This window comes from Ornithorhynchus anatinus, chromosome X1 (genome assembly GCF_004115215.2).
Source record: "Ornithorhynchus anatinus isolate Pmale09 chromosome X1, mOrnAna1.pri.v4, whole genome shotgun sequence".
In the NCBI taxonomy this organism is placed as follows: Eukaryota; Metazoa; Chordata; class Mammalia; order Monotremata; family Ornithorhynchidae; genus Ornithorhynchus; species Ornithorhynchus anatinus.
This window is the reverse complement of record NC_041749.1, coordinates 27,454,292-27,466,672: the sequence shown is the minus strand read 5'-3', so window position 1 is coordinate 27,466,672 and position 12,381 is coordinate 27,454,292.

Here is a 12,381-nt window from a genome sequence, read left to right as displayed (position 1 = left end):
AGCAACAGACAGAGACAGTCTCTGCCCATTGACGGGCTTACAGTCTAATTGGGGGAAACAGACAAACAAAAACAATAGCAATAAATAGAATCAAGGGGATGTACATCTCATTATTTGTTAAATGCTTACAATGTGCCAAGCACTGTACTGAGCACTGAGATAGATACAAGATAATCAGTTCAGATACAGTCTCTGTAGAACATGGGGCTCGCAATTTAAGGGGGAGAGAGAACAGGTTTGTAATCCCCATTTTGCAGATGAGGAAATTTAAGCATAGAGAAGCTAAGTGACTTACCCAAGATCAGGCAGTACACAACTGGCAGAGGCAGGATTAGAACCCAGGTCTCCTGACTCTGAGGTCCATGCGCTTTCCACTAGATCACACTCCTTTCCATGCAGAGAGAAACTGGCTTCCTTTGTGACTTGGAGAATATCCCTCTTTGCTATTCCATTTCCTCCTCTTTGGAAAGAAGTGGCTCTTCCCTCTTAGTAAGGATATGGTGAGAGTAACCGCTGAGCTCCCCGAAGCAGCAAGCTCTCGACAAGTGATGATTAAAACCCTGCTGAGCCCCCGGTTCTAGCTGGCTCTGATCCCATGTACTCAGGGATCCACGGTAAATGGTCACAACTGTGGAGATGGCTGATCTGAGCCTCTTCTGGCTCCCCTGGGTCCTACGCCTCACTGGTGATGATTGCTTCCAGTGTGATGTTTTGTTAAGGTCCCCACAAAAACCAGCAGTACCTTCCAAGCCCAATATATCACACAATTATTTTTTTTCTCTCCAACTTGCCTCGCAACCCAGGCCTGCCTCTGACTGATGGGGTGGCGGTGACTGTTAAACCCTTCAGCAGGCACTGCGCTCGGAAGGTCCGAATGGTCATCTGCATGAGCTTCCCGGCCCACAGGTATCCCCAACTTTGTAGAGGAAGAGCCGAGGAGGAAGAATAGCCTTTACTAGTGGCACAGGCAGAGCCAGACTCACCTAACAATGATACTAATGATGATCTGTTGCCGAATTGTACTTTCCAAGCGCTTAGTAGAATGCTCTGCATACATTAAGTGCTCAGTAACTATGATTGAATGAATAGTACCTTGAATTTCTGCAGTACTTCATTTTTCCCAGAGCATGTTCCCAACAAACATCTTTTTTTGCCCTCACAATATCTCTGGGAGAAGAAGGACATACATGATCTTCATTTCATCTCATATCGTATGATCAAAAACAATTTCATAATGTCATCGTCGTCCTACCCCCATTTCACAGGTGAGGCGAGAGATGGTGACACTCAGGGTCACCCAGGCCAGGGGCAGAACCTGGACTTCAACCCCCCCCCTTTCCTGACTGTCCAGTCAACTTTCCAAAAGATGATGCCGGCTCTTTGGTTTAGGTCTCTATACCACAGTGAAGTTGGGACTTGAGAAAATAAGCTGGATAATTCCTTTCACCTCATTTTTTCTCAGAGTATAAAAGCAGGTTTCTGTGGTTTGAACTATCGAACTGGATGGCTGCCTCGGTCTCCTCTTTGGATTGGCTGGTGGCCATTGGGGGTTTCACCGCAATTAGCCAGGGCTTAGAACAGGAATTGGAAGAGCTTTTTGGAATGTTAATGTGTGTTGAGCAATGTTTCAGGAACAGGACCGATCACAGGATAGACTTGGTCTAGACTAAATCAAAATCCCCTTTAGCCAAATGAGCAAGAGATCAACCCAAGCAGCATTTATTGTTGGGCATTCTACTCAGCATTTAAAACTTGGGGTGCTTTCCACTTCAATACAAATCCTCCTCAACATTCCAATCCAAACTGTAATTTCCATTTTATAAGTGAAATAACTGAAGCCCAAAGAGGAGAAGTCTCCTGCCCACCACTGCTGAGGAAGACAGAACCCAAGCCGCAATCAGAATCCAGAACTATACTTTCTCTTAGCTTGGATCCTGACGTTTCTTGGTACATACCTGGTCCAGACCTGTGATCTGCTAGGTCATTTAGTGATCTCAGAAAAAATCTAGAGGGGAAATGCCAAAGCTGATGTCTTCCTGGGAAGCAGCATGGCCTAAATGCATTCATTCATTCAATCGTATTTATTGGGTGCTTTACTATGTGCACAGCACTGTACTAAGAGCTTGGAATGTACAATTCGGCAACAGATAGAGACCATCCCTGCCCAATAACGGGATCACAGTCTAAAAGGGGGAGAGAGAGACAGCAAAGCAAAACAGAACAAAACAAAACGAGTAGTCTGGCACAGATATCATCAAGATAAATAGAATCAAAGATATCTACACATCATTAGCAAAATAAATAGAGTAATAAATAATATATACAAATATGCACAGTGCTTTGGGGAGGGGAAGGGGAAGAGCAGAGGGCAGGAGAAGGGAGAATGGGGAGGGGAGAAAGAGCAGAGGGAAAGGGGGGGCTCACTGGGGGAAGGCCTCCTGGAGGAGGTGAGCTCTCAGGAGGGCTTTGAGGAGGGGAAGAGAGTTAGTTTGGCAAAGGTGAGGAGGGAGGGCATTCCAGGACAGTGGTAGGATGTGGACCAGGGGTTGTCGGCTGAACTGGAGCGAATGTGGGACCGTGAGAAGGTGAGCGGCAGAGGAGCGGAGTATACGGGGTGAGCAGTAGAAGGAGAGAAGGGAGGTGAGGTAGGAGGGGGCAAGGTGATGGAGAGCTGTGAAGCCAAGATGGATGGCTCCAAATGGATGGAGCATGCAGCCGGGAGTCAGGAGATCTGCTGTTTTCCTCAGCTCCTTGTCCCCTCCGCGTCACCACTCGCTGCCTCCCCACCCCACAGCACTTGTGTACATATGTACGTATCTTCAATTCTATTTATTTATGTTGATGCCTGTTCACTTGTTTTCATGTGTATATATCTATAATTCTATTTATTTATATTGATGCCTGTTCACTTGTTTTTCATTCATTCATTCATTCAATTGTATTTATTGAACACTTACCATGTGCAGAGCACCGTACTAAGCGCTTGGAATGGACAATTGGGCAACAGAGACAATCCCTACCCAATGATGGGCTCATAGTCTAAACGGGGGAGACAGCAAAGCAAAACAGAACAAAACAAAACATTCTCCCCACTTCTAGACGGTAAGCCTGGTGTGGGCCGGCAATGTCTCTCTTTATTGCTGAACTGTACTTTCCATGCACTTAGTGCACTGTTCTGCTCACAGTAAGCACTCAATAAATACGACTGAATGAATGAATAACTTCTCTGTGCCTCGGTTTCCTCATCTGCAAAATGTGGATTCAATACCTGGTCTCCCTTCCCCTTAGACAGTGACCCCTGTATGGGACAGGGACTGTTTCCAGTCTGATTATCATCTAACTACTCCAGCACTCAGCACAGTGTTTGGCTCATAGTAAGTCCTTAATGACCACCACAATTATCATCTTCACCATCATCATTATTAGTCTTTTAGAATAGATAGACATGCAAAATCCACTGACCAGCCCGGGACCCCTGCACAGAGAGGAAGTCACCTCAGATTTCAGGAAGGACTCTCGGTGGAACATTATACAGATGACACTGAAGGGTCTGGCACCTTTCCAGTGCTTTTTCCACCTTTCCAGTGCTTTTTCCACCTTTCCCTGCAGCCCTGTTCAAAACCAGTGAAACAAATCCTGGATTTAGTAATTGTAGTATTTGTTAATTCCTTACTAAGCACTAAGTATTTGCCAAGCGCCGCACTGAGCATATTGTACTCTCCCAAGCACTTAGTCCAGTGTTCGGCACACAGTAAGTGCTCAATGAGCACGATCAACTGATCGATTGGGGTAGATACAAGAAAATAGGGTCTCACAAGTGCAATTCTAGGTAGAGGAGAGAACAGGTATTGAATCCCCATTTTTCAGATGAGGGAACTGAAACACAGGGAAGGGAAATGACTTGCTCAAGGTCACCCAGCAGGTAAGTGGGGGGAACTGCGGTTAGACCCCGGGTACTCAGTCTCCCAGGCCTGTGTTCTTTCCATCTCTGCTTCCCTAGGTCGCATAACTAAAGAAGCAGCGCAGCTCAGTGGAAAGAGCCCGGGCTGGGGAGTCAGAGGTCATGGGTTCTAATCCCGTCTCCGCCGCTCGTCAGCTGTGTGACTTTGGGCAAATCACTCGACTCCTCTGTGCCTCAGTTCCTCATCTGTCAAATGGGGATGAAGACTGTGAGTCCCACGGGGGACAACCCGATCAACTTGTATCCCCCCCCACCAAGTGCTTGGCACATAGTAAGCGCTTAACAAATACCGTCATTATAATAATAATAATGTTAGTATTTGTTCAGCGCTTACTATGTGCAGAGCACTGTTCTAAGCGCCGGGGGAGATATAACCAGCGTGTCTCCTGACTCCCTGGATCTGACAGCTCCGGCTAACCGTGCAGGTTCCCAAAACACATCCTGATGGCACCCATGATGTCCTGATTGATTGACTGCTTGCAGAGGCACCAGAGGGAAGGATACCTCTTCCCCAAGCCTTCCAGTCCCGCAGAGTAGAATGCAAAGGGGGTGGCGTTATTAAAACCCGGCCGATTTCGCAAGGGAAACGGGCCTTTAAATCGCCCCGTTGGCCTTTCTGTTTCCTCCACTGTCGCTCCGGCTGCTTTTCCGGCGAAATGGCTCCTTTTCCTTCAGTTTTCCAGGCCCTGTGATCACTGGGTTTGCAGGAGCTGGAGGTGAGATGGTGCCCGCCGCGCTGCGAGGCCCGGCATGGCAGGGGCAATGGCGCCACCTTCGGGCCAGGACCCTCAATCGCTGCTGGGCCTCCACACCGGTCGACGAAGAGGATTCACTCAATCGTATTTATTGAGCGCTTACTATGTGCAGAGCACTGTACTAAGCGCTTGGAATGGACAAATCGGCAACAGAGACAGTCCCAGCCCAAGAGGATCTACTGAGCGCCTCCCCATTATCAAGGAGCACTCTACTAAGCGTTCTGGAGAGGACTGTGGACCTAGCAGTCATGGTCCCTTCCCTCAAGATGCTTATCATCCATCCGTCCATCCGTTCGATCGTATTGATTGAGCGTTTACTATGTGCAGGCCACTGGACTGAGCGCTCCGGTTGGACAACTGGGCAACAGAGAGAGACCATCCCTGCCCTTGGCGGGCTCCCAGTCTCAATGGGGGAGACAGCAGAGCCAAACAGAACGAAACAAAAACCAGACATCGTCGTGATAAATAGAATCGAGGAGATGCACACCATATTAACAAAATAAATAGGGTGATAAATAATATATACAAGGGAGCACAGTGCTGAGGGAAGGGGTAGGGGGATGAGCAGAGGGTGGGGGGAAGGGGGAATGGGGGAAAGGGGAGACAGTCAGGGAAGGCCTCCTGGAGGAGGTGAGCTCTCAGTAGGGATTTGAAGAGGGGAAGAGAGTCAGTTTGTCGGAGGTGAGGAGGGAGGGCATTCCAGAACAGCGGGAGGACGTGGGCCAGGGGTCGACGGCGGGATAGGCGAGAACGGGGGACGGTGAGGAGGTGGGCGGCAGAGGTGTGGAGCCTATGGGTTGCGCAGTAGAAAGAGAGAAGGGAGGAGAGGTAGGAGGGGGCAAGGTGATGGAGAGCTCTGAAGCCAAGAGTGAGGAGTTTTTGTTTCTTGTGAAGGTTGATAGGCAACCACTAAAGGTTTTTGAGGATGGGAGTGACATGCCCAGAGTTATTATTATTATCAAATGCCCTCGTTTTCCATTCGCAGAGACTCTACGGATAGATTTTCTCCAGGTGTCTTATCGTCTGCCATAATCCGTGATCTTGCTAACGGTTCTTCCGTTATCCCTGTTATGGTCTCCAGCCATCTGGCTATTGGTCTGCCTCTTCCAGGTTTTCCCTGGACTTTTCCAAGCATCAGTGTCTTTTCCAGAGATTGAGTACTCCGATGATGTTTCCAAAATACACTAGTTTATGTGGAATCATTTGGTCTTCCAAAGACCACGTTGGCTTAATTTGCTCCTAAACCCATTTGTTTATTTTTTGGGCAATCCACTGGCAAAAGCCTTCTCCAACATCCCAGACAATAAAATACATGACAGAAAGGAAGAAGTAACAGATTCTGAAGATGTGTATCTACACATAACTGCTGGGGGGCCCATGCTCTTTCCACTAAGCCACACCACTTTTTCACAGGATCCACAGATGTGATTTCCACAGGACCTTAAAGATGGGGAGAGAAATGATCTTCTGGATGTGAAAGGGAAGGGTGTTCCAGGGAACGGAGTTCCAGGTAGGAGGAAGGTGTGAGAGGGAACAATAAGACACAGTGGAGCATGACAAAGAGGGTAGACCGTGGCCTGGGAGTCAGAAGATCATGGGTTCTAATCCCGGCTCTGCCACTTGTCTGCTGTGTGACCTTGGACAAGTCACTTCACTTCTCTCTACCTCAGTTACCTCATTTGTAAAATGCGGATTGAGACTGTGAGCCCCACATGGGACAGGGACTATGTCCAACCCGATTTTCTTGTATCCACCCCAATGCATGGTGCAGGGCCCGGTATGTAGTAAGCACTTAAAAAATAACACAATTATCAATTATTATTGTCTTGACAGGAGCAAAGTGGGCAAGCTGGGGTGTAATGAGAAATAATAATTAGTGGGGAAAGAGTTGATCAAGTGCTTTTAAGCCAGCGGTCAGGAGTTTCTGCTCGATGGAGAAATTAATAGATGACCACTGGAGGTTTTTGAGGAGTGGGGAAATGTGTGAAAAATTATATTTTAGGAAAATGGTCTCATGCATCAGAGTAAGGAATGGACTGGAGAAGCACAGGACTAGAGTTAGGGAAGTCCTGTGAGGATGCCGATGCAGGAATCGAGTTGGGATATGACAAGCGCTTGGAGCAGCCTGGTGGTGGATCTGATGGAGAGGAAGGGGTGAATTCTACAGACATTAGAATACAAAAACGGGGGATTGAAAGAGAGAGAGGAGTCAAGGATAATGCCAGGGTTTCAGGCTTGAGAGACAGGGAAGATGGTGGTGGTGTCAGTGGTGATAAGAAGTTAAGAGGAGGAGAGGGTGGTGTGGGGAGGATGAGTTCAATTTTAGTTGTGTCGACCATTAGGTGTCAAATGGGTGCCTGGGATTTGGTATTCTGGAGGGAGGAGGTGATGCAAGATTGCATGAGAGGGATCGGGACTAGTGAAACAGATCTGGAAGCCGTGCATCTGGAAGGGGTAGTTGAACCATGAGAGAGAAGATGAACTCCCCAAAGATGTGAATGTAGATTGAGAAGAGAAGAAAAGAATACCCAGATCTGGGCATCATTTATGGAGGCCCCTGCCTCCAGCAGGCAATTCAGAGCTCTGAATCAATCTTAGAAAATGATCGTTTTCCTCTAAATTGCTGAAACAATTAGTAAAAATCAAACAAAAGGCTGAAGCAAAATGAATTCTCTAGGAAACTAGAATTTGCTGGTATATTGCCATTTATTTATTCTGGGTTTGATCCCAGGGGGTCCGTTGCCCAGGACTACAGTTCTGAAGGCCGAACTTCAGGGGCAGCTTCCAGAAGAGGCCCCCTTACCCCCTCACCACTATTCAGCGGATGTTACAAGGCTCAGGAGCGCCATTCAATTGTAATCTGCTGGCAGGAAATGAGGGCAATCAGGCCCACCCCCCACCCCCAACATGAACAATCTGCTACAGTGGAAGGAGCGACTCCCACTTCCCCATGACCCCTGATTGTTTCCATGACCCCATCCTGTCCTGCAGGCAGGAGCAATAACTGCCCTGGAGAGGAGTGTGTAGTGAGGTGAGAAGTCATGACCGTTGGCGTCTGTTCCTCAGGCTCAATGGGCTTTGATTTCTTCTCTGTACTTTTCATTTGTCAAAGCAGGACTCACCAGGCCTGGATCAAGCCTGCCAACTGCTGGCCAGATGAGTGTCCATTCACCACTTCTGGGGAAGGTCTTGGTTTAGTCAGCAGCTGACTGGAGGCATGTTAAGTCCTCAAATCGAGAGGATTTTCTGTGGATTTCATAGAAAAACAATGTGACCTAGTAGACCGAGCATGGGGCTGGTAGTCAGGAGACATGGGTTCTAACCCACCTGCCTGCTTTGTGGCCTGGTGCCAATCATTTAACTTCTCTGTCCCTCGATTTCCTCATCTGTAAAATGGGAATTAAATACTTGTTCTCTCTCCTTCAGACTGTGAATGCCACGTGAACTCCATCGGGAGTAGATGTAACACAATGAGAGAAGACACAGACAGGGATTCTGCCTTCTCTGGTTGTATTATATCTTCCCCTGAGAACAGTGCTTGACATAAGGTAAGCACCTAACGGTTACCTTAATTGTTGTTATCATCATCATCATCATCATTATTCACTTGAGCCTACACTGAGTCGGAGGAGCAAAGAAAGCCTCTGGAATGTCCAAGAACTGAAATACCAGTAGAAAGCTACCGCAAAAGTTTGTATCTTCACAGGCAAGGATCTACCAACATGTTTATCAACCGCACCGGAGCATAACGTGAACTATTGTGTCAATCGCTGTATTAAGTGCCGGATAGATACAAAAATCAGGTCCCACATGGGGCTCACAGTCTAAATAGAAGGGAGAGCAGGTATTGAATCCCCATTTTGCAGATGAGGGAAGAGAGGCACGGAGAAGTGAAGGGACTTGGCCAAGGTCACACAGCATGTAAGTGATGGGGCTGGGACTAGAACCCAGGTCCTCTGACTCCCGGGGCCGTCCTCTTTCCACTAGGCAGGCTGCTTCCCATCAATAACAGATTCGTTTGACAAAATCTGCGGTTGTTTCGGGAAAGGATCAACTGTGTGAACTTAGAGTCAATCTGAGTGCCCCCGTGTCCACTTTGACCTTTAATTTTTCCCCTGTCACTCCATCTGTAAACTAATTGGTAGTGACTGCTCTGCTTTTAGCACTATTCAGTAGAGGGGGAGACAGCAAAAGTCACTGGGAGAAAAAAAAGTTGTGTCCTTACCAACCTCTGGGTGGAGTCTACCCACACAGCTCGGAATGATAAAATGAGGTTTGGAGAGTGTTGTGATATGCTCCAGTAATTTTAGGCACTTGGAAAACCTTGAACTAATATCCTGTGGTCTAAAACCTGCCACAGAAGAACCGCAGCAATTTAAAAAAAAAAACCCAAATGCTGGAATAATTGGACGATGGATCGGAAAGGTTACAGTCTGTCACCTCCTTAATCAATGCTTCTAAAATATGCTCCTAGTGACGTATTTAGCTAAGTAGCTTCTAGAGATGAATATCACCGACTCTTTTAAAACAGAAAAACAGATTCACCGAAGATTTTAATTGTCTTTTCTTTGGCTTGGAAAGAATGGGAATGAGGTGGGCCGATAAATACATTTTAGAAAAAAAATTAAACTCTGTTTAGGGTATCAACAGAAATCCACCACAGCCTTGAAATCCAAAGTGACAAGAAGGCTGTGATTTTTTTTTGTTTCACTCACCCAACTTTCCTGGGTTTCAGTGGATTTTCCAAGTAATTTCCAGAAACGCCCATTGATGTTTGTACGATTAAGGAAGCTTATGTTGCTCAACGAGAGTTCATCTTGCTACTACCCAGGGAAAAGCCTGGGCAGATGAAGTAGCCAGAGGCAGCCTGGAAATGGAGGTGATTGTAACTAGTTTGGGAAGTTTCGATGTTGCTGCAAGTTTCACCCTTGGTTTTATTTGTTTCCTCAAAATTTAATGGTGGGGGGGAAAAAAAACTCCTCACTTTCTTGGGAAGGAACATTTCCTGGATTTAAAGTAGAATCATCCAAATCCTTAATTCCAGCTTCCTGTTGAGGTGTCATTCAATATCCAGACTGACATCCCAGATTGAATGGGCAATATTGCACCGTCTGCTTTTCTTTGGCCATGTAGCCCTGGATCCAGCCTAACAGCGAGGGCTTGGTATCACTTTATAAGAGGTCGTCTCCCCAACTCTTTTCTTTTCTTTTACATTATGCCCACTGTCCCAGGTAGTACTGGGGACACAACCAACATTTCCTTTTGTAAGTAACAAGGGGCAGAAATAGGAAGCATCCATCTTTTTCCTTTTTTTATTGGTGATTCCAAGCAGCAATCTATTAGCTAGACAGGGATTGTGCCTTCTGGATAGTATTGGGGGCACAACAAACCTTTGCTTTTATAAGTAAGAAGGAGCAGAAATAGGAAGCATCCATCTTGCTCCCTTATTGCAGGTGAGTCCAGGCAACAATCCAATGTACTGAACACAGTGCTCTGCACACAGATTGTCTCTTCAGCCCACAGCTTAGAAAGGCTGAGAGCTGGTGGTTTTGAGGTGGGTCTCTGCAGAATACAGACTTAAGCTTGTTGTGGGAGGTGAATATGTCTGCTTACTGTTGTATTGTACTCTTCCAAGTGCTTAGGACAGTGCTCCACACACAGTAAGCACTCAATAAATACAATGGAATGAATGAATCAGGACTGAGTGCCAAAACGGGAGATGGATCTTTTAGGTGCGTCTAACATCCTCTTCTTCTGCCTTGCAAAAACCGTTTGTCCTCCCTACTCCTACTTCCTTCCCCACTTCCACTCCTGACAGCCCTTTTCCTTCCTGGGTCCCTCTCTTTTTCCCCTCTCTGATGGAGGCTGGTAAAACTCAAAGCTACCTAATAAACAGCACTGCATTAGATCATGGTATCTGAATATCCCGGAGATGGACACAGCTTCCTTGGCTAAGATCAGGGCTAGCAGTAGTTGACATCACACCTGGGATTAGTAATTGCCTGGCATGAACTGGCACCACCATAATTTTAGTCTTTTAAATGGAAGTGATATTTAATATAGTGTGACATGAGGGCCGGATAATATTTTCCATTAACTCAGAATAAATTGCATAGTCCAGGACAGCTGAGCCTAAAAAGGAACAGTCTTGCTAGCGCAGCCATTCCAGTTGTGGCTTGAGATTTTTATTTCCTTTCCATATCCAAATGGTAGGGAGTGGGGAGAAAGACAGGAAGGAAGAAGGGGTAAAGAAGCAAAAAATGTTCCTATTTTACACTCACTGTAACTGGAAGGTTTCTGGATGGTTTCTCCAGCACTTCAGATTACCTATCAAACCTTCCTCCACCACGAGTGAGCACTTCAAGTCTCCTCAAACAACTTTCTTTGTCTTCTCACTGGATACTTTAAAGGCTTCATAGAGAACATCAAAAAACTCTCTTCAGAAACAGATTTTCTGTTACTTTTGGTTTATTAAGAGTTTCTCCCCCCTCATCTCTGACAATGAAATGCAACATCTGTTCCCTTCTTATTTTCCCCATGTGAAACCCCTATCGACTAATTAAAAACAGTCATATTTACTGAGCACTTGCTGTGTGCAGAGCACTGTTCTAAGCACTTGGGGGAGTACTATATAATCAATCAATCATATTTATTAAGCGCCTATTGTGTGCAGGGCACTGTACTAAGCACTTGGAAGAGGACCATATAACCGAGTTGGAAGACACATTACTTGCCCACAAGGAGCATAACAATCTTGAAAAGCTACCGGTTTTAGGCAGAGAGAAATCAGTGGGTACATATAAAACTCTATGGAAACCAAAATTAAAATTAGATTTTTTTTCCAGTGGTACTTGCCGAGCACTGTACTAAGTGTTGGGATAGATACAAGATAATTAGGTTGGGCACCGTCCCTTTTCCACACGTGGCTCACAATCTAAGTAGGAGGGAATGAGATCTTACCTTTTTAAGCTGTCATCTAGCTCACCTTGTTCATTTCCCCCCAAACTTTATAAATTCAAGTCCATGAACTGCGCAATCCGGCATTGTTCATCTTTGACACAAAAAGCTTTCAGGGTCTGTTCGGCAGGTTTTTTTTCAGCCTGCCGCACAGATGTGATCTGCTCCTTGGGGGTCAGTCTGTTGGGCAGGAGGTCCATCTGTGTACAGGGCTCTTTTAGCCCCCCTCACTTCCACCTCTTCAGTTCTGCAACATTTCCATTGATGTTCCACTTTCTAGAAACTCATCCTGATGCTTGCTCTGCCCAGGATACCAATTTTCTCCAGACACAACATCACATTTACCTCAGAAAGTGGTTTATTCCCTTTGGAATTTTCCAGGAAAAATTTAGCCCTGATTCTATACCAGTCAGTCCGTGCCAGCCTCAGGCTGACTGTTTGGGAGCTGTCTAGATATAGTTTTGCATTTGGAAAGCGAGCACTAACCCAAACTGGCAGACAGTCTCAGGCTTTTCCATCTTCCCTGAATCACTGTAGGGCAACCCAAGGAGGCTCTCAGTTAGGCATATGGAAAGGAGGGAGAGCTCGCTAGCGTCCATGGATTACTCGTCCCCGCTTCAAAGCCTTGTCGGAGGTGCATCTCCAAGAGGCCATCCCTGTCTAAGCCCTCCTTTTCTCTTCTCCCACTCCCTTCTGCGTCGCCCTGAC